The sequence below is a fragment of the Gekko japonicus genome, unplaced genomic scaffold (genome assembly GCF_001447785.1).
Source record: "Gekko japonicus isolate JY-2015 unplaced genomic scaffold, Gekko_japonicus_V1.1 scaffold79, whole genome shotgun sequence".
NCBI classification, from domain to species: Eukaryota; Metazoa; Chordata; class Lepidosauria; order Squamata; family Gekkonidae; genus Gekko; species Gekko japonicus.
In genome coordinates this window covers 1,559,876-1,581,763 of record NW_015167530.1, presented here as the reverse complement: position 1 = coordinate 1,581,763, position 21,888 = coordinate 1,559,876, and positions in this window count along the sequence as shown.

The following is a 21,888-nucleotide window of genomic DNA, read 5'->3' as shown; positions in this document are numbered from 1 at the left end:
TGTAGAATAAAATGAAAAAGTACATTGTAAATTTTAAATGTCCAAATGAACACTGAGAATACCCATTGCCCTACAGAAGCCATGGAATGTGCAAGCCACTGGAGTATCAATTAGAGGGGAACAACTAGGAAGTCGTGGGAGGAGAAAGGGGCGATGGCTTAAGCCCCTAACTGTTTACTGTATGGCTTGGCTTGCAGCAGAATGAGGTCGTCAAATCCAGAAGTGGTGAAATAGACTGTACAACTTCAGTCTGTTAGCTGGGATATGTGTATGTGTGCCACTTTTAATGTTCCTCCATGTCCAAAACTCTCTGCAAAAAGAATACTAGCACAGTGGAGCGAAAGCTACTCCAGACTGACACCATGATCTTATGAGATCTTATTTACAGAGAGCTCCATACTGCAAAAACAAGGGCCGTCACTTAACAGAGAGGATTGGGGAACTGGGGCGAAGTATGTCATTTCTTGTACTGCTGTGTTTTTATTCATATATATGCTAAGCAGACTGGGGCTGGCTGAGACGCATAACTCATTCATCTTACCTCATAGATGGCTAGCAATCCGTCCCCTTCTATTGTTTGCATGCGATTGTGCCAGTGCTTTTGGACTAAGCTTGGAAGTGCTGATGTGAGAAAATCCGTCAGAGCTGCACTATAAATAAATGTAGCAATTAAAACAGACCACTGGGTTATAAACAATGTCCTGTCAAGCCAACACTCCATTGTTGCAATAGCTCTAAGGCACATTATACCTACACACCTGCTTCACCATGTAATCTCATACTACAAAGAAGCAGGGAAACTTAAATATATTATGGGGAGAATCCAGCCTTCAGGCTGTTATATGATCAGGAAATTAAAAGAATGTACTGGCATATGGGCTTAATACCACTGAAGTACATGGAAACATTCCATCATTTTTGAAAAACTTTGAAACAGATAATAGTTGGAAAACATAGAAAAGGCAGGAAAGGGGGTGGATCCAAAAACTGGATATCATAGCTGCCTTCTGTAATCTATTCAGTTCGCTCTCTACTGTTCCTACCAACAGTACATTTATAGAATGTAAATAAACTTGAATTAATAGATAATCTAAAACAAGCATATTCTAAGGGGGGACGTTTTCCCTCTTATATCCTCTGTGTCTTGGTTCAGCCCTTTCATGACTATATCCTAGAGCTGAACAAATTTATTGTTGCCTTGGCTATACTATAGACATCAAATCTTCATGCGAAACCATGATTCTGTTATAGCATGTCTTGTGGATAATTTGATTCCCCCAATGTTGTTATTTAATATCAAACAACAGGGTAAAAATGCATGATTTATTTGAAGAAATATGTTTAGGATTTGTTAGTTAGCTGTAGTTAGCTTATGGTAAACTCCAGCGTAGAAAAGGCAATATTTTACCTCAGTTTTAACTTGTCTGGTTTTACAACAGGGATGGTTTTTCATGCTGAGTATGGATTTACAGTCCATGATAATTAAATTTCACATGAAACTGCCCTACAGTGAGTCAGATCAAGCTCAGTATCATCTCCTTTGACTGGCAGTGATTCTCCAGGGTCTCAGGCAAAGGGCTTTCACATAGAGTTGCCAGCTCCAGGTGGGAAATACCTGGAGATTTTGGGAGTGGAGCCTGAGTGTGGTGGGGTTTGAGGATTGACTTCAATGGGGTATTATGCCATAAAGTCCATCTTCCCAAGCAGCCATTTTCTCCAGGTGAATTCATGTCTGTCACCGGGAGATCAGCTGTAATAGCGGAAGATCTCCAGCCATCACCTGGCAAATGGCAACCCTACTTTCATGTCACCTACTACTTGGTCCTTTGGCTGGAGATGACAAAAATTGAACCCAGGACCTTCTGCAAGCAAAGCAATTGCTCTGCCACTGAACCATCATCCTTCCCTCCAAGGATGGTGTAACTGAGAAAACTTGATATAAGAGCAGGCTGACGAACTTTGTTCTCCTAGGAGGAGACTCAGTGATCTGCTTAAGCCAAAAGAAATGCCTATGAGGCTGTACCTGTCTTGCATAGAAAAAAAAAAGCTGTAGCTCTAATTGAATGAAAGCCCACTAGCAGAGAATAAGTATGAGCTGTTTGAGATTTATGTCTCTCAGTTCCTCCTTTCTGAGAACATCATTTTCCACTCTGCACACCTTCACTACATGGCTGCCTGGAAACTCTGTCTCAGTGAAGCCTTGAAGCGATGATTTCTGACAACATGAATCAGTCATTTTGGGTGGCACCTTGCAGAAGAGGCACCAGTTTCTTGCCTCCAACCTCTCTCTGCCACTTCAAAAACTGAATGGAGTGTGTGTGTGTGTGTGTGTGTGTGTGTGTGTGTAAGAAAGAAAGATTTGATTTTTTGCCTCAGGCACAAAATGTTTAAGGCCTACACTGCTGCATCCTATTCCTTGTGGTTGTCAAATTTAAATTCATCTCACTGCTAGCTTAGGGTAACTTGATGGACTGTAATTTTATTGTATACTGATGATCGTGATGTATGTGCAGATGTTGGGGATAGGATAAAATGAATTCTGGATTCCCAAAGCCAGTTTCAGAATGCTTTCTTCCTCTTCTATTTCCTACTGACTTTATAGTTTCTTTTGGCAAATACTTCCAGTTCTTGTTATTTTAGCCTTTGCACAGAATTATCACTCTGGTAGTAGGAACTATCCCTTTATGTCCAGTGTTCTGTGCCATTTTGTCCTATAGGAGTTCCACTCCCCTGTGTGTCTCTCTGGTCTACAATGGTAGCACAAAAATCCAGCAAAATCATTAAAGGGAATATATAATTAAAATATTGATCATGCTTAAAAAAGGGCTTTCTGTTTTTTCTGGCAGCATCTCCATTATTAATGCAGACACATTTTGAAATGCTAATATTTTTCCCAAGATATTTTTGGTTTGTTGGGCGGGGTGAGATTCTGTGTACATATGCACATGTGCATGCACTCTATATTTCATTTCAGCAGCTTGGTTATCTGCTTTCACTGATTGTTCTCTGTGGACAAAGAAATTTGCAAGGTCTTTGAGGGAGGACTATGCTCTGGTCCCAGTGAGGAACTTGCAGCACATATATGATAGAAAGTCCTTTTGGCAGTCCTAGAGATTTTACTTACTTCTTTAATAACCTGTCTTTCTCACTGAGACTCAAGGAGGATTACAGAATATAAAACAATCAGACAGCAAAGACCTCCAGTCAAAAGTGTAGTAGGACTAGGATTATAGAATTGCCCAACAAAACCCTTTTTAAAGAATGACATACCATATATAATACAGAAAGTGGGTAACAAAGGTAGAAGACAATGCAGTAGAAGGAAGGTGATACATACAAATGATGGTGCAGATTGTAACATGCTGTTAGATACCAAGAGTGCCTTTGATTCTCTCTCAGTGTATTTCTACATACACAATGATGACTTTAACGGGACTTCTGAATGTGCAGGAATCCAGTCCAGTGCAATGTTTTGAAAGGAGGCATGCTGAGGCTCATCTCTTCCAGAAGCCAGTCTCTGGGCTACACTTCTTTATCTATATATATAAAAGAAAGTCCCCTCACCGTAAAATCAACGCCCAGGCCAAACCACTAGACCTAGAGACACCAAATTCGGGGAGAGCTCTCCTACTGTGGCATAGGTGCTCGCTAAGAAGGGATTTTTAGAAATTCGACCCCTAAGTGGGTCGAAAGGGGGAAAATGTGCTCCCCCATTGATTCACATGCAGGTGCCAGGCAGCTGCCTCTCTGCAATCCCCCACTCTCTGATTGGTCAGCTGCAGACCTCAGTGTTTTGAGGTAAAAAACCCCAATAGTTACAGGGGGCTAATGACAGTTGAGGAAATCAGGAGTGGCCAAGAACCACCTGTAAGGTGAAGCAAAGCTGCTGACCCAGCCTCTCTGATGGCTTCCAACACACTCCCCCCACCTCCTACACCTAACAGGCTGATGTCTGTCAGGTGCAGCCCCACCTCCACAGTGACTTCTAATACTCCTCCCCCTCCCCCTCCTACAATGGACAGGCAGCTGCCTGTCAGGTGTAGGAGAGGAGGTGGGATGGCTCCCAACACACTCCCCCACCTCCTACACCTAACAGGCAGTTGTCTGTCAGGTGTAGCAGCGGTTGCAGGGTGCTTAAAGCCATAAGGGAGCCCGCACCAGCAGTAATGCCTTAGTGATCCTGCCGGCTCCATTTCCACAGTGGCTTCTAATACTCCTCCCCCCTCCTACACTGGACAGGCAGCTGCCTGACAGGTGTAGGAGAGGAGGTGGGATGCTTACAGCTGCCGGGGAGGTTTGCTCAGCAGGATTGCCTTAGCACTGCTGCTTGCCCAGCCTCCCCAATGCCTTTAAATACAATCCCCCCCAACACCAGACAGGCCGGTGTCTGTCAGGTGTAGGAGCAGGGCCAGGGTATGAATGTTTATGGGGAGATAGTAAAGGACATTTCTAGGAGCCATTTCGATGCATGCCTCCCTCATGAACCTGAAGAAATGTCCACCACATCACCACTCCCTCACACCAACTCCCCCTCACACCTCTCACCTCTTACTGCCCCCAAGAAAGCTCCTGGCAATCGTTGAGCCAGATACATCAACACTACAAGGAGGAGGCAACTTAGGAATGCGGCAAAGACATTTGCACATAGTACTCCTGCAGTGCGCTGAGCTGCACAGGCCAAGTACCAGCAAGGTCACCCTGAGGTGCTTAGAACAACACAGTCTCCATATGAGCAAAACAATCCAGGAACACAAGTAGGGAGGCCATCACTTTCATGGAAGGTAGCAGGAGTTGACTTAACAGACGACTGCTTCTTAAATGGACAGTTCTATGTTGCCTGCTCCAGAGTGAGCTCATCAAGCAGCTTGGTGATCCCAGCACCTGAGGGCAGAACCACCAATGTGGTTTAGAGAGAGGTCCTTCAGTAGAGAGAAAAAAAGTACGTATGTCTCCATTTCTTACACTCCAGTCTTCTCTGTTAGAATTCCTACAACAAATGTCACATTTCAGGTTTCACATCATCAGTATTATAACTGGATTTACGAAACTTAAATACCATAGTGAAGCACGGGTATCAAGCTAGTTCAAAATATATTGGCATGCTGAGGCACTTTGCTTTATTGCTTCTTTGTATATTTAAGGTTCTGCTATGATGTTGAAAAAAATGGTCTGGATATGAGCCTGGAAGAAATTAATCCTCATATACAGGTTTTGTTTTTGTTTTTTGACAGCCATGCAGGAAAAGGGATTTGCGATCACCTTTCATGTGGTTTTTGGTGTTGTCAATGTTATTTATTTATTTAAAACATTTTTATGCCACCTTTCCACCCAATCAGGCGGTGCACATAAAAGCATCAACACATTTGAACCATTGAAATGATTAAATAAAAATACAAACAATACCAGACTTAGGGAGGAGAGCATGTAACAGTTATTGGGAGTATGCCAAACAAAACAAAAAAAAGTCTTTATTGCTGGTGGAAGACACTGATAGAGGGAGACAGAAATCTCACTGGGGAGGGAGTTCCAAAGTATTGAAGTCTATGACAATGTATACTTTGCCAGAAGTGGATTGTTAGCACAGAGCTGTAATAAGAGGAAAGCTGTCCTCAGTTATAATAATGTGGGGTTCATTTTTTCCCCTATATGATAATATATTCTGTATAAGAAAGCAGAAACATGTGAAGTGGTGCCAAGTCTGAACAATTAACAAATCTGCCTTTGGTCTACCATCTATTCTGAAGTCAGCAACATAACATTTTATACAGCAAGCCCTTAACAACTACAGACTTAAGTGGATTGGGTTAATTAAATTATACTAGCCTTTTTTGCTTCCTGACTCTGTTCATGTATTTAATTTCTCTTCCTGTTGTCCACCTTCGTGGCAAAGGTTTGACTGCAAATCAGAACTGGGAGCCATAGTTTAGTTATGGTTTCCAATACTGATCTGCAGACAGATTTTCATGGCTTACCTGGAGCAACACTTCCTCAGCTCCCATCCGTTAATACCCCTCTTGTACCTGAGATTTATTGATTACATTTTCATCACTGGAGACATGGGAAAGAAGCACTGGGGAAATTTCACCAGGCCTTCAGCAACTGTCACCCCACCAGCAGCCTGACAATGAACAAATCCACAAAAGAAGTATATTTTCTAGACACCACTGTTCAAATACATAATGGTAGCATAAAAACTACTTTATACTGGAAACCTACTGATTGCCAAACATATCTACATGCCTCCAGCCACCATCCTAAACACACCAAATAATTTATCCTCTACAGTCAAGCTCTGTGCTACAGCCACATCTGTTCTGATCCCTCTGAGAGAAATACTCACTTGCAGGATGTACAACAGGTATTTTTGGAATTGTAATACCCACCTGATGTAGTAAGGAAACAGATCAACAAAGCCAGGGATAACCTGCTACAAGCTAGGCCCAAACAAAATGACAACAGAATACCACTGGTGGTCACATACAGCTCTCAGCTCAAACCGTTTCAACCCATCATTAATGACCTACAACCCAGCTGGACAATGATATTCCTCTCTCACCAGCATTGAGAGACAAACCTTTTCTTGCCTTCGTAACCTAAAACAACTTCTCACCCACAACAGTGCCCTTTCTAATATGGACACAGATTCTGGGACCAAGGCCTGCAACAAAAATGCCAACTCTGTCCCTGTATTCACTCTGACAATATAATCACTGGACCTAACGACACCAGATTCATTCACTTGTTCATCTTCCAACATTATAAATGCCCTCAAGTATCAGCCATGGTCTTCCACTCTTTACATCAGACAGTCTCACTACAGATGCTAATCTTCAACCCCCAAGCATTTCCCCTCTGCTCTAATCAAGCTGATTACAATGCACATGGTACCTCTGCATCCTGAGTTCTACCTTCTGTCTGGGATATGACTCAGGGATCACCATTCCTACTCATATCTGAAGAAGGGGGTATTGACTCATACCCAGAAAATCTTGTTGGTCTCTAGGGCTGCCAAGTCCCCCCAGGGGGGCGGATAACCCCCCGCTTTGGAAGCCTGATTTCCGCCGCCACGGAATCGGGCCCCAGGGGGAACCCCACCCTGGCGTGCACGTCAGCCGGAGGTGATGTGATGACGCCGGGCACGCTGGGGGCGGGGCCACAGCCATCTGAGGGGAAAACTCAAGATGCCGTCCGGGAGCCCCCCGCCGCGGAGCGAGACGGACTTGGGAACCCTATTGGTCTCTAAGGTGCCACTGGACTTGAATCTAGCTGTTCTACTGCAGGCAAACACGGCTACCCTCTGAAACTATCTGTTACAAGAGCGATTTCACACCGAACCACATCTGTACAGAAAGTCACCTGATGTGGAAGCAGCCAACATCACATTCTTGAGGGTATTTAAAATGTTCTTTGAAGGAGTAAGAGTAAAAACTTGAAACCTCACTCAAACTGACATTGATGTTGTCCTTTTGCTGTATGCCATGTTCTCTAGAATGCATCCTGGCAGCAGACTCTAATTAATTTATGGCTCTCAAGGCACCCTTCTCTGAGACCATTTACCAAAATAGCTTCTAATGTTTCCTGAGTTTTCTCCACACTGATGTTAAGCTAATTGCTCTGTGATGGCTCAGTGATCCCAGGCGCTGTTGTGTTTACTGCTTTGCCATCCTGAGGAATCCCACTTAACTGGAATTCATCTTACAATGATACTTACTTCATTTGTCTTATACTTTTAAAGGTATGTCTGCCCCTCAAAGATAATAGACACATGCCCTGTTTTTCATCTGTGTGATAAGAGGAAGTTGGTCAGTTTTCTAGGTTGAACAAATTTAGAGTCGAGTGGCACGTTTAAGACCAACAAAAGTTTATTCAAGGTATGAGCTTTCGTGTGCAAGGCACACTTTTTCAAATACACTGGAATGGTGTGTAAGGTTCTAACTTATAGACAGGGAAATTAACATGTAACATGATGATGTTTAAGATATGCAAAGTCCAAAATAAAAAGCTAAGGTTATACGGTCAACAGCTATAAAGGAATAAATATGTCTGAACAGCAGATAAATTTCCAAAGGTGTATTTTCTAATTGTGGGAAGCAAAATGATAATCCCCATTCTGTCCTCCCAGGCGTAAAGATGACTTAACAGCACTTTTTGAGGTGGATGCAGGGTCATGTCAGCAAAACATCCCAATATTCCTGGCATTACATTCAGTCTTCTATTCTGAAAAAGAAAAACACTAAAATACAGCGGATTTATAGTCCTTCTTGTTGAGAATACACAGGGGTCATTTCATAGAAAAAGAGCTAGGGGAACTCATTAGCATAACTCATTAACATATGTGTTATGTATTGGAATGTATATGGATTTGTTATGTATTGGAATGTATATAACTGCTTTGTGAATGTAAATACTGATGTGTGAATCGCCTGATTGAGATGCCGTGTTGAGCTTCATCCTGGGCTAGGATCCTAATGTAACCAATAGGAGCCCTAGCCCAGAGACTGTCATCCAATCACCTTACGGAGCGGGAGCGCTCGTGATTGGTCATTATCCGTTCAACCTGATAGGTTGTTATTTGTACAGTGGGAGTGGCTACATTAGCCGGGAAGGTTTAAAGGCAGGCCAGCTTCTGTGTTAAAGCTGTCCTGGCTGACTGATCGTTGTACCACGTTCCCCCCCGAAATGACCTCTGAGAATACATATGTGAGGACTGAATGAGTTAGTATATGTAATGAGATTACAAAAACTAATATCCCTGTTGAGTCCTGGGGGGGTATTTGTTCCAAGTGTTGTAATAACTTATCATTCAGAAATTTCCCTTTACATTCTGTTCCTGAAGTTTCTTTCTAATAAAACAGCTGCTTTGAGGTCACCCACTAAATGTCCTGGAAGGTTGAAGTGTTCTCCTGCAGTTTCTCAGTCTTGTGATTCCTGATGTCAGATTTGTGTCCATTTATCCTCTAGCATAGGGTTTGTCCTGTTTGTCCTATGTAGAGAACCAAAGGGCATTGTTGACACTTAATGGCATATACAATGTTAGAAGATGAGCAAGTGAATGAGCCCCTGATGGTGTAGGTAATGTTGTTAGGTCCAGTGATTGTTTCGCCTGGGTGTATGTGGCAGCAAAGTTGGCATCTGGGTTTATTGCAAGCTCTGGTCCATGATCTAATGAGATGTTGCATTATTGTGGGTGAGGAGTTGTTTGAGACAAAGGGGTTGGTTATTTGCTATCCGTGATCATGTTCAATTGGAAGTTTTAAAACTATTAGGGGATACGTAGAGCTTGAAATTTCAGGTAGAAAAGGATATTTCATTACCCAAACAAACCTTTCTTCTTGTTGTTCATGTCTGTTTGAGGCTGACATCTCAGACATTACTGTCACTTCCAAGCCCTCTCCGCCTGAAAGTGTCTGTTCTCATGGTTTGCAGTACAAACCTATTCTTTGTATAGAAACAATGTGTTGTGGTTGAAGTTCTGAGATCTTAAGTGCTGAAGGTTGGAGAGGAAATCTAAAAAGTTACCTAGGACATTACCATCTTGGTTACTTTCAGAGTACAAAATAAGCTGACTTCCTGGGTCAGATCTGAAATTCCAGGCCAATTGCATGTTATTTTCCTCTTATGTAATGAAGTGGCGAAGGCTGTTTAACCATTTTCTTCCAGCTGGTTTTCTGCTTGAAATTTGTCTTTTTTTCCTTTGTCCATGGGAAAAGGTATGAACATCACAGTGTTTCCACAGAGAACCAAACACTGTTTTTCAAAATTGCTATGCTTTCTCAGTATTTGTCCAGACATAATACATAACCATGCTTTATCTTAAGCATGGTTAGATTATGAATCCAGGATTTCAGTGGTGGCATTGGTGAACAAGCCAGGAGTAGGCCATAACTTTACACCATAGTTAAGACTACCAGCGGTTAATACACCAATTGGAAAACATGGCTTCAAATCCTGATTGATCATATTCTACGTGACCAGAGTTACAGTACAATCCTAAACAGAGCTACACCCTTCTAAGCCCATTGAATTAAATGGATTTAGAAGGCTGTAACTGTTTAGGATCACACCGTTAGTGTGGTAGCCCATGTTTAAATGATCACACCATATACAAAGCCCTTCATGGCCTTGGCTCCTCTTATTTGCAGTATGACCTCTCTCCCTATGCTCCTCTATGACAACTTTGCCCAGGTTAGCGGGGCTTCTACAGGTGCCAACCTGCAAAAGGACAAAATAAACAACTGCCCATACATCTGCTTTCTTTGTTGTGGCTCCCACCTTATGGAATGGTCTGCCCAAGGAGTTCAGGAAAGCGCCCACTCTTCGAGCTTTCCACCAACAATGCAAAACTGAACTATTCAAGAGGGCTTTTCTACGCAGGTAATAGGGTTACAGTGTACAAAATAGTTCACAAAGTTGCTTAGATAAATGACTAGAGACTGTAGTCTGTACTAGGGATGGGCACGAACCGGAAAAATGTGGTTGAAGTCAGCTTGTAGCCAAACTATGAACTGAGCAACAAATTTAACTGAACTGGGAGTTTCACTCATGAACCGAACCGGTTTGTGGTTTATGGCCCTGCAGCTTTTGAAAGGGTCTGCAATCCTTTTAAATGGGATTTTCAGAAAGCCTGAAAAACAGCTGAGTGACAAGGAGCAGTCTGCTCCCTGCCTCTCAGCTTTTTTGGGTTGTCTTGTGTACTCCCTTTAAAGTTTAAAGCACACTCCCTTTAAACAACTGTTTCGGGCTGTCCTGTGCACTCCCTTTAAAACAGCTGAGAGGTAGGAAGCAACTGCTTTCCATCGCTCAGCTGTTTTTCAGACTGTCTTGTGCACTCCCTTCAGACTTCAAAGGGACTGCACAAGACAGTTTTTTGCTCAGTTGTTTTTGCGGCTTTCACAGGGAACAGAAATGCCACAAACTGCTTTAAAAGTTTGTGGAAGTTTGTGACGGTAGACCTCTCATGAACTGTAGTTTGCGAACAACAAATAGGGCAAAATTCATGATGAATTTTGCTTCATAGTTTGGTTTGTGCCCTAGTCTATACTGCTATATATAGCTTATTGTAAGTAGGTTCCTATTATGTAGTTTTTGTGTGGCTTAATGTGTCATGTTAATGCTTATACTATGCTTCAGTTCTTTTTGGTGGTTACAGATTTCTACAATCCTCATGCATTGTCCCATTTTGTTGATTGTACTGGCTCACTATGTATAATCCACCTTGAATCCCTGTGAGAAAAGTGGACTATAAATAATGTAAATAAATAAAATTAAAAATATTAATTAAAGGTGTGACCAAAATCTATGTAATTTTCAGTGTCATTGGATAAACATATGGAGCAGAGGTTCATCAGTAGCTATTAGCCACAAGGTATAGATAGGAACTCTCGGTCTGGGGCAAGTGATGCTCTGTATTCTTGGTGCTTGAGGGGGGGAGGCAACAGTGGGAGGGCTTCTAGTGTCCTGGCCCCACTGGTGGACCTCCTGATGGCACCTGGTATTTTTGGCCACTGTGTGACAGAGTGTTGGATTGGATGGGCCATTGGCCTGGTCCAACATTGGCTTCTCTTATGTTCTTATTATTGAATGGCAGTCCTTTATGCTGTAATCATCTTGTATTTTTATACATACTGCATTTCCTTATCCTTATTTCCTTATGTTCTACAAACTTTCCAGGATCATGGAAAGTGTTCTGTAATTCTTCTGGGATTGTCTCCTTACTTCTGTAGCACCTTCTGCTCAATCAGTTTCTTATCCTCCTGAATAATTAGGATTTTTTTTTGTGTGTGTTTTTTTAAAAAACAGTCCTTACATTTATTCTTAATCAGAAAAACCCATTTTGCAAAGCACATTCTGAGAAGGGTAGATGCTGGGAAACCTCCTCCTCCTCCAGCCACAGAAACAAAATAAAAAGGCTTTTAAAATTACAAGTTGATATATTTAAGCCCCTTTCTGAATGTCAAAGCTTGAGGTTTCTAGAAAGTGACATCATTTGTGGTCATTAGATACTCTTCTCCATCCTATTTTATTACTATTTTAAAGGCAATGTAAAGGAGGTTTTCTTACTGATGGTTATAATAAAGCTCTTCTGATTGATGAACTTACATTAGAACTGGGTTCGAACTAGTTACAGTCTCTAAATCTTACCTTAAAATAAATTAGATAAATTCATAGTGAAAATAGTACTTTAAAAATATGGCTAATTGTCCTTTTGGAGAAGTACCAGCCATAGCCTTATTAGCATCTATTTTCTGTTGGTATACAGAGAAGAAACTGTTTTGGACTCATAGTTGAGTATCTCTCCTACAACTTATCCACCTTCTGATGGTGGTGGTGGGGAAATAATTCCTTGTGCCATCACTCGCTTATCACACCTTTTTTTATCGTGGGTGCATAGCTCATGATCACTTGCAGTCATTATATGGAAAAGCAAAACAAATGATATTTTAGGAATGCAAGAACTGGAGGGAAATGCAAGGCTCACCCTGGGCAAAACCAACTTATTCCTGGTGGATCGGACCAAAGGAGCAATCCTAAGCAGGTCTATTCAGAACCCTACTCAAGTCTTTACAATGAGGCTTACTCCCCGGAAAGTGTTCTTAACATTCCATGACAAGCATCCAGGTAATTCAATATACTTTTTTTTTTTTTTTTGCATTGGCTGGCCAGATGCTTCTAGGCCTTCTGCCACTCCCACTTTGTCCCACAAGCAAGCAATTGGGATTTAAAAGTGTATTAGGAACATTCAGGTTCCTTTTAGTTATCATGGCTAACTCATTTGCACTGGACCTCATTTTGTTGCCCATTCCTCATACAGTTTGGAGGGTTCCATTTGGATTTTTTAGTAGTCTGCTTGGGTTTTCATAATTTGAAGTTGTCTGCAAAATAGGTTATCTTTCCTATTCCACCAAAAGCATAGTTCCCAAAGTAAGCATAGCTCAAAAAAGTCAATTGACAAGGTGCTAAGACAAATTTATTTAAGAAAGGTCTCTGTGCGTTAAAGTACTCCATTCAGGCCCCGGTCACATGGGAGGTTTAGGGCCGGAAGAGGGACGGATCGGGGGTGCAGCAAATGGGCGTGATCACACGCAACGTCTGGGAAGCGGCGGCACCTATCCCCGATCCGGCCCTTCAGGCCGAAAATGCGCATAACAAAAGAACCTGCAAAAGAGCAGGACTTACCGGAAACGCCGCAGCAAGCGCGGACGTGAGATCACCGGCACGCCCGTCTGCCGGAGCAATCGAGGCTCCCGGCCGAACTGCGCATGCGCACACATGCGCAGCCGGCTGCCTCACTCTCCCTTCAGTGGCTCCCCCCCCGACATCTGATTGTGCCGGGGAGGAACTGCGCGGTGGCTCAGGGCATCACGTGTCTCTTTTGGTGCGGCTCTAAAAAGCCGCACTTTGGCCGTGCTCCCCCCCCTACCCATGTGGCAGGGGCCTCAGGGAACCTTTATATGTAGCAACATGCCTCCTTACATTAGAGGAGTCAAGAGAACATGTTCTGTTACACTGTGTCTATATGATTCTAAATGTCCCTGGTGAAGAGCAGCTTTGGCCCAAACACACAGATTTCTTTATTAAATAAATTTGCCCTTGCATCCTTTCTGCTTCTTCACCTCTCACTCCTGGCTGCAAATCAATACTGAAATAGTATTCAGATCCATTGGGGTGGTTGTGACTTTCTTCTACCCTGAAAACTCTCAATTTATTCCTACCTTTTGTTTCTTGTTGTTCACTTAATCCAAAAATGAAAGCCATGTCATGCCATTCATTAAGCTGAACAGAAACAACACAAAACAGTGTGCAAACTGCTCAGGTCCCGGGGTCACTGATCCATAAGAGGGCTTGCCTTCTTATTTGGAGGTACTAAATGTATTCAGGAACCTTTGGTGAGACAATTTGTCAATCTTTTCAGAAGTCCATACATATAATGTCTGTGCAATTGTTCCTATTGACATGCTTAATAATTCTAGCTGCAATAATGCTTTCCACCTATTTACCCTAGAGAAATGTAAGGAAAACTGATCTGTAATTCCCTGGCTCTCCCTGGATGCCTTTTAAAAATGGTTTACACTATTTATCTTCCAGCCCTCTGTTAACAAACGCCTGCAGAAAGGGTTCCTCCAAATAGCTGTTGTTTTTCCTCCCAAATGAGGGAGCTCCATATTGGAAAAGATATTTCATGAAAGAGATACCAGCTAGGATGGTTCAGCAAGCCTTCTGTTTATAAAATCCTTGGTTGGAAAGCACCATTAAGAAACCATATTTTAAACATTGAGAATATTGATAGGGTTTTGAATCTTCTAATATATAGAAGAGAAGAAGAAGAATGGATTTATACCCCGCCCTTCACTTGGAGTCTCAGAGCGGCTTACAAACTCCTTTCCCTCCCCCTCCCCTTATATACTACCCAGGGCTCTTTTGTGATGATTCTCACTGGTACTGGCACTTTTAGGAGGGGGGCTCTCCAAGTCCTGATCCTTGTGTGCCCTGCTCAGCCAGAGAGAGGACCCTCAGGAACAATCTAGTCAGGATCTGCAGAAGGAGGGGGAAACTGGTGGAAATCAGTGCAACATTATGTAGGTAATAGCAAAAAGATATTTTTTTTAAAGCACTGACAGTACCGCTAGTCAAATGTCCATCATCGTGATGAGTGGGAATCACTGTATACTGCAGGGGATTTGGTGTATGCAGTACATCTGTATGTATCCTTTGTGCAGAGAAGAGGGTTGCTAGTTTCCCCTTGGCTACTGGTGGGGGATGGGGGGTAGAGTTGCCAGATCCCAGTTGGGGAACTCCTGGAGATTTGAGGATGGAGCCTGGGGAGGACAGGAACCCCTAGAGTCCACCCTCCAAAGCTTCCATTTTCTCCAGGGGAATGGATCTCTGTAGTCTGAAGATGAGCTGTAATCAGAGGTCATCTTCCGGCCCTCATTCAGCCAGGAGGAGGCAGGAGAAGAGGGAGGGTAAGTTGCTTCCTCCCTGCCTCTCCCCACCCCTGCCTGCCTGGGGCCAGGGAGGGCCTTTGCAGGGCTTCCTTGCACTCCCACTGGCCTTGCAGGTCCACCGCCGGGCCCCTCATGGGGCTCGGCAGTGGAGCTGCAAGGCCGGCGGTGGTGGCCGGGACCGTTGGGGGCGGGGTGTGTGGCCTTATGACACACTTCCCGTGATGTCAATGGGTGTGGCCTTATGACACATTTCTGGTGATGTCAGGGGTTGTGGCATATGCTAATGAGTTATGCTAATGAGTTCCCCTAGCTCTTTTTCTACGAAACGACCCCTGGCTGTAATTCTGGGGGGAGCCTCAGGTCCCACCCAGAGGATGGCATCCCTAGCACAGAAATATATTCCTGCTCCATCCAGTGTAATCAGGGACAGTGGGTGAGGTGTCCTGGTGTTGAGTACTGGAGCAGATTCTGTCATGTCACAATTCTGTCCCATGGTGCTATTTTTTTTCTCACAGGGGATATGGGGAGGTGGACACTTTTCTCTGGTGGTTTCCTGTACTCTGGGAGAGGAAATAAGCTTTGTTCACTTTCTCCCAAACATGTCCCATTTGAAGATAATTTATATTGTCAAATAGGAGCATTAAATCTCAAATCTGATTCTATCTTCAAAGCTGTGCCTTCAGTTTCTAAGTCTTGGCCATAAAGGAATAAGTCAGCGAATTGTTCAGAACCTGATGTTGGGTGAAGACAGAATGGAGCAGTACAATTATTTTCATCATCTCGGATAGGATGGTGCTGTTGTTGTGATCTAACCTAACACAACCAGTTATTTTTTATGTCCTTGTTGAATTTCATTTTTTTTATTCTTACCATTCCAGTTAGATTTCTGGTGTGCTTAAAATGAGATACCTCCTTTGTCCTTGCTGGATCTTTTCTATAATAAGATCAAAAGAGAAGACAAAGAAAGCTAACAGGTCATTAACCATGGATAATTAATGCTTGGGGAAACAAATCCTTATTCTTACCAGTCTTACCAGTGATAGCTATTTAATCCTGAACCTCTAACACTGAAAACCACAATCCTCTTCTATGTGATAAGAACATAAGAGAAGCCAATGTTGGAGCAGGCCAATGGCCCATCCAGTCCAACACTCTGTCACACAGTGGCCAAAAATACCAGGTGACATCAGGAAGTCCACCAGTGGGGCCAGGACACTAGAAGCCCGCCCACTGTTGCCCCCCCCCAAGCACCAAGAATACAGTACATCACTTGCCCCAGACTGAGAGTTCCTATCTATACCTTGTGGCTAATAGCCACTGATGGACCTCTGCTCCATATGTTTATATAATTCCCTCTTGAAGCTGTCCATGCTTGTAGCTGCCACCACCTCCTCTGGCAGTGAATTCCATGTGTTAATCAGTCTTTGGGTGGAGAAGTACTCCCTTTTATCTGTTCTAACCTGACTCTCAGCAATTTCACTGAGTGCCCACAACGAAATGTCATGCAACAGCTACGTGAGTTATTACAGCCTTAGGAATCAGCTGCTAGGCACCTAGTAAATGAGAGCAAAAATACTAGGTCTAAGTGACATTATGTGCAGCTAGTATTTTGAGCTACTTTTTAAAAAGTTTCATTTTTAATTATTTTCCTATTTAAAGCTTCTTTAGAATGCACAGTGAGTAAAGTCCAGTTTGCCAGATAAATTTAATTTAATTGCTGGAACTAAGCTGCAAACCTAGGATAACTAGTAGGCATTTCCCCTATTTTTCATGATCCCCATGCTGTTGCTACCCTTTTAGTTCTGTTGTGCCTTCCCTCTCTTTCCAACAGTTTTTCTGGAGTGCTGACTTCCTGAAGTACACTCCTTTCACTAGGGTTTCTCCCCCTTCTAAGGGTTCTGCTTTCCTTCCTCTGTCAGTCCTGTGTACTCCTTTCCTCCCTTCTCCCTGTTGTTTATTTGTCCTGGCATTTTCAAAAGATCTCAAGGGGACTAAATACTCAGTTCCCTTAAACTTCATTAGCGACTTAGAAATGAAGGTTCCTTGTTGACTTTGAAGGCCCAAGCCTTGATGTTGAAAAAATCTATTATTTAGCATTATGCAATATTTTACATAGGAAAGGAAATAATCAAAGCCCATTTCTTGTTTTGTGTTTCACGCAAACCTATCAAGAGATTTTACTACCTTCACCTGTTTCTTTGTGATGATACATGTATTTTTGCATGATATTTTAAAAAATTAATTAAAAAAGAGGCTTTATTAATGAATGGATTATGAAGAGATCTTCAGATCTCATTTTAAATAATTTTGGCACTGGCAGATATGTAGAACTATGCTGGTCTCTGGTCATTTTCACTTCTTAGAAAATATCTCAGGATTAAGCTAAGTATCATAAGATAAACCCAACGCCGATACCTCAAGTGTGTCCGCTACAAAGCTGTTCTCCCATTTGTGCTCAGATTCTACCCTTGGATCTTGCAACAGAAGTCTAGTTGTCCAGTACACTTAACAGAGATCATAATTGATTCCCACAGTTTATCTGTGGTGCACTGGGTTGCCAGCTCCAGATTGAGAAATTCCTGGAGATTTAGGGTGGAACCTGGGGAAGGCAGGGTTTGGGGAGGGGAGAGACCTCAGCAAAGTATAATGCCATAGAGTCCACCATCCAAGGCAGCCATTTTCTCCAGGGGAACTGAATTCTGTAATCTGAAGATCAGCTGTAATTCTGGTATAACTCCAGGCCCCTCCTGGAGGTTGGCAACCTCAATTTGGTGTGACCACATAACTGTCTTCCCTTTTTAGTCTTTGGAGCCAAAGCAGTTACAATCCTAGGGAGTTCTGTAAATGAGACACTCAGCATTTTATGCCTTCAACTATCAGGTACACACAGGCTGAGTTCAGACTGGCAGTTTGGCCCGATATAGGCACGTTTCACAAATGGATTAAAGGGGCCGGCTCACACAGCCACAGCTGTCAGGCGTTCCCCAGCTGTACTCAACCCGTCCTATGATGACTCCCTACCGAGTTTAAAAAGAACTAGGTGAAAGCCGTAGCAAACCCTGGAGAGCGCGTTGATCCCGCTTCCCGGAAGTGTGCACACTAAAAGCCGGGAACAAGCCGCATTGATAATGTGAACCAGCTGATCTGGCAGCAGGGATGCACATAAGCGCCCATGCGCTGGAGCGCACAACCGCCTGCGGGGACGCTTCCGGCTTCTGGAGTTAAAGCTTCTGGCAGCAGCCTTCTGGGAGACAGACTGGCAAAATGGCAGGCGTGCGAGGAGCATCCTGGAAAAGGGCAGAGACTTTGGACCTCCTGGCAGTGTGGGGTGAGCGGCCAGTGCAGGAGGCCTTGTATCAGACCCAAAGGAACAGGGAGACGTTTGAGCAGGTTGCTCAAGAAATAGGCGCATAAGCGCATGTCGCAGGAGTGAAAAAAGCCGCTTACAGCCGCGCCTCCACCAGGGGCGGGCCAACAGTGTGAATGCTCCCTTGCGCCTCCTCCCTGGTATGATTCTGCATCAATAGGTGCAGTGTGACTGGGAATCCCCAGCACAACTTGGTCTGGGTCTTTTTGCTCTGCCTCCCTCGCGCTTCATACTGCCAGTCTGTCCTCAGCCACAGTTTGATTCCAATTGGGATTGTAGTGCTAGGGCATTGGGGGAGGGGCAAGTATCCCCCCTGTGCCATTTTCCTGACTTGAAATGCCCCTATGGAGCCACTATTTCTTGAGTGTAACAAACATACTGATACTAATACTTGTATGTTTTGTCCAATGGGCAAAAGTGCTTCCATGAGGTTGGTTCAGGTCCGGAAAATGGCACGGGGAGAGGCTTAACACACTTGCCTTCGTGTCACAGTTCCGATTAGACCCAATGCTTCAAAGAAAAAAATTCTGGGAGTACCACCGACAGACTTCTCAGCATCTTGGATGATTTGGCCCTTAATCTGAATCGGCATAAAGTATTTGAATCTCTTTTTTGGTATTGGTACGAATATGTGAAAACAGAAAGGCAGCAATAAATGCACTTGGTAAAAAATGGGCTGTTTTAGATATTCTTTAATTACATTTTGAATCAATAAAGGATGGCTGATTTACAATCTCATTTCAACCATCCTGTGCTTTGCAAGGGGTTAGGGTCCACGTTTCCAGCATTAAATTGACTTCTGCATAGGAAACTGCTTTAATGGAAAGCACACTTTTAAATGCCTGCCCAGCCCACAAATCCCCAGAGACAATATCCTGACTGGTTATCAACTTCCTCTGTTGAACTGAGTCAAGAACCCTTGTATGTTATTTTTGCCTCCACTGAAGTAAGTGCCAATTCTGTTCTTACATGTTTCTAATAATCCTTTTTTGTGAATTTTACTAAGGTATTTGCTTTGGAGTTTCCACATTATTCTGTCTCTTTTCAATGTCCCTGCAATCTTTTGAGATAGCTGTAGATTATTGCTGTGTGACCCCCATCATCTTATTTTGTCAACTGTGCAGTTGCCTCAGCACACTGCATATCTGAGTCTCCTAACGCTGTTGCTCCATTTATTTATCCCACTCAATTATTTTATCCAGTTCTTTTAATCTCTCCTCTTTCCACTTGGATCCTTTCCAGGGCCTGATGACTTTGTAGAACATGAGCTTCCAAGAAAGATTGAAATTAACCTCTCTCTGCAATTTTGTTCCTGAGATAATTTGTGCATATCTCGCCTCAGGCTCTGTGGTGAGCCTTTCCTACTGATGCTGCCTGGATGCCAGTAGAAAATATGATGACCGTATCCCAGCTTCCCCATTTCCAGGCAGACTGATTTTCAAACTAAGCACATTGGCTGTGCATTTTCTTCCAGTTATGTTTTTGACTCCTGCTTCAGCGGAGTAGGAAAAAAGTGGGGTAAGAAACAATGGTATAATCTTTTAACATAGCTATTGGCTCATGGCAGAAAATAGTGCCCTCTTGCAGGCCTGTCTTCTTGGAGAATGCTTGAGATGAACAAGAAATACCGCAAAGCGTGCAAGCAAGTAATAATGATATTTTAAGAAACTTGTAGTGGTTAGTAAATACAAAAATACAAAATTGCAGTGATACAACAATATTTTGTGTTGTTACAGATGATGTGACGAAATTCTCCCGAGTCAATCTTCCATTTCGTAAGAACTTCTTCCAACATCAACATTCATCAAGATGTGCCTTCATTGATTCATAGACATTCCAAATGGATTCCTCGATTTTCACAAAAGGGAGCAGTACTCATTCCTGATACTCTTCAGACCATAATCAAAGAATGTGGGCTATTCAACCTGCAAAGCATGCAGGGAGAGAGGGGGAAGGCTTCTTTGCCCTGCTGTCCCTATTACTGTTGCTTCAACACTTCATATCTGTTTTTCCTTCTAAACCTATCATCACAACAGCATATTGTCAATACATTGATATAAGCAAGCACAAAAAATAAACAGGAGAGTACTGTGACACCACTGATGATGCCACCAATGACAACAGTAAACTCTCTTGAAAATAATGATTATTTAAGGCACATATAGAAAAAATAAACTGACTCAATATCTGTGAAAGGGCAGACATGTGGCAGAACTATGCCCAAACTGATTCCAATGCCTGTGGATTGACTGCCAAGAAAAACAGGAATAAGTCGAGCATGTGAAAAAGCTCTCAGTGTGTGGCAGTGGTGAAAAAAAAAGGCAAACTTCATGCTGGGGATTATCAGGGATGGAATTGAGAATAAAATGGCAAAAATTGTAATGCCCTTGTCATAGTGCCATGATGCAGCCTCATTTGGGATACTGTGAACAGTTCTGGTCACCAGAAAGAATCTCAGAAAGAATGATGCAGAGCTGGAAAAATTACAAAAGAGGGCAACCAAGAGGATCAAGGGATTGGAACACCTTTCCTATAAGGTCAGGCTAAAAAGATGGAGATTTTTCAGCCTAGAAAAAAGAAAGCTAACAGTGGGACACACACACACACACACACACACACAATAGACGTTTATAAAAACTGTGTATGAGGTGGAGAAAATGGATTATAACACTATAACACTAGAACTCAAGTTTGATGGGCAGTAGTTGCAGGAAAGGCAAGGGGAAATACTTCTTTGCTCAATGAGTAATTAAATTGTAGAATTCACTAAGGTAGTGATTGCCATAAGCATAGATAGCTTTAAAGTGGGGTTCAACAGATCCATGGAAGATAGATTCATCAATGGCTATTAGCTACGGTGAGAAAAAGGAATCTCCATATTCAGAGGCAGCAAATTTTTGAAATCCAGTAGTCACTGGGAGCCTCTGTGCCCTGTTTGTTGAGCCTTCAGGCAATGATTTAGGTTCTTAGTGAAGCAAGATGCTGGACTAGATGGGCCACAGGGATAATCCAGCAGGGCTGTCCTCATAAACAGCAAAAGCAAGATTTAGGTTCAGTCCTATGTACACCTACAAATGTATGGTTGTAGCCCTGGGGCTCAATCTTAAACAGGTTTACTCAGACTCAAGTCCTATTAATTTCAGTGTGATTTCCTTCCAGGTTAACATATCTAGGTGCCTTACAGCACAATCTTAAACAGAGTTAAACCCTTCTAAGTGTCGTGACCTGAATAGCCCAGGTTAGCCCTATCTTGTCAGTTCTTAGCAACTAAGCAGGGTCAGCCTTGGGTAGTATTTCAGTGGGAGACCTCCAATGAATACCAGGGTCATGATGTGGAGGCAGACAATGGCAAACCATCTCTGAAGGTCTCTTGCTCTGAAAACCCTATGGGGGTCACAATAAGTCAGATGTGACTTGATGGCATTTTCCACTACCAAGTCTGTTGAAATTAATGGGCTTAGAAGGATGTAACTGTGTAGGGCTGGACTGCAAAACACCCATAGCTTTTGAAACTCTTGAATATGGTGAATAAGAAACTGTCTGCTGACAGTAGGCCACAACAACCAGTGCTCTCAC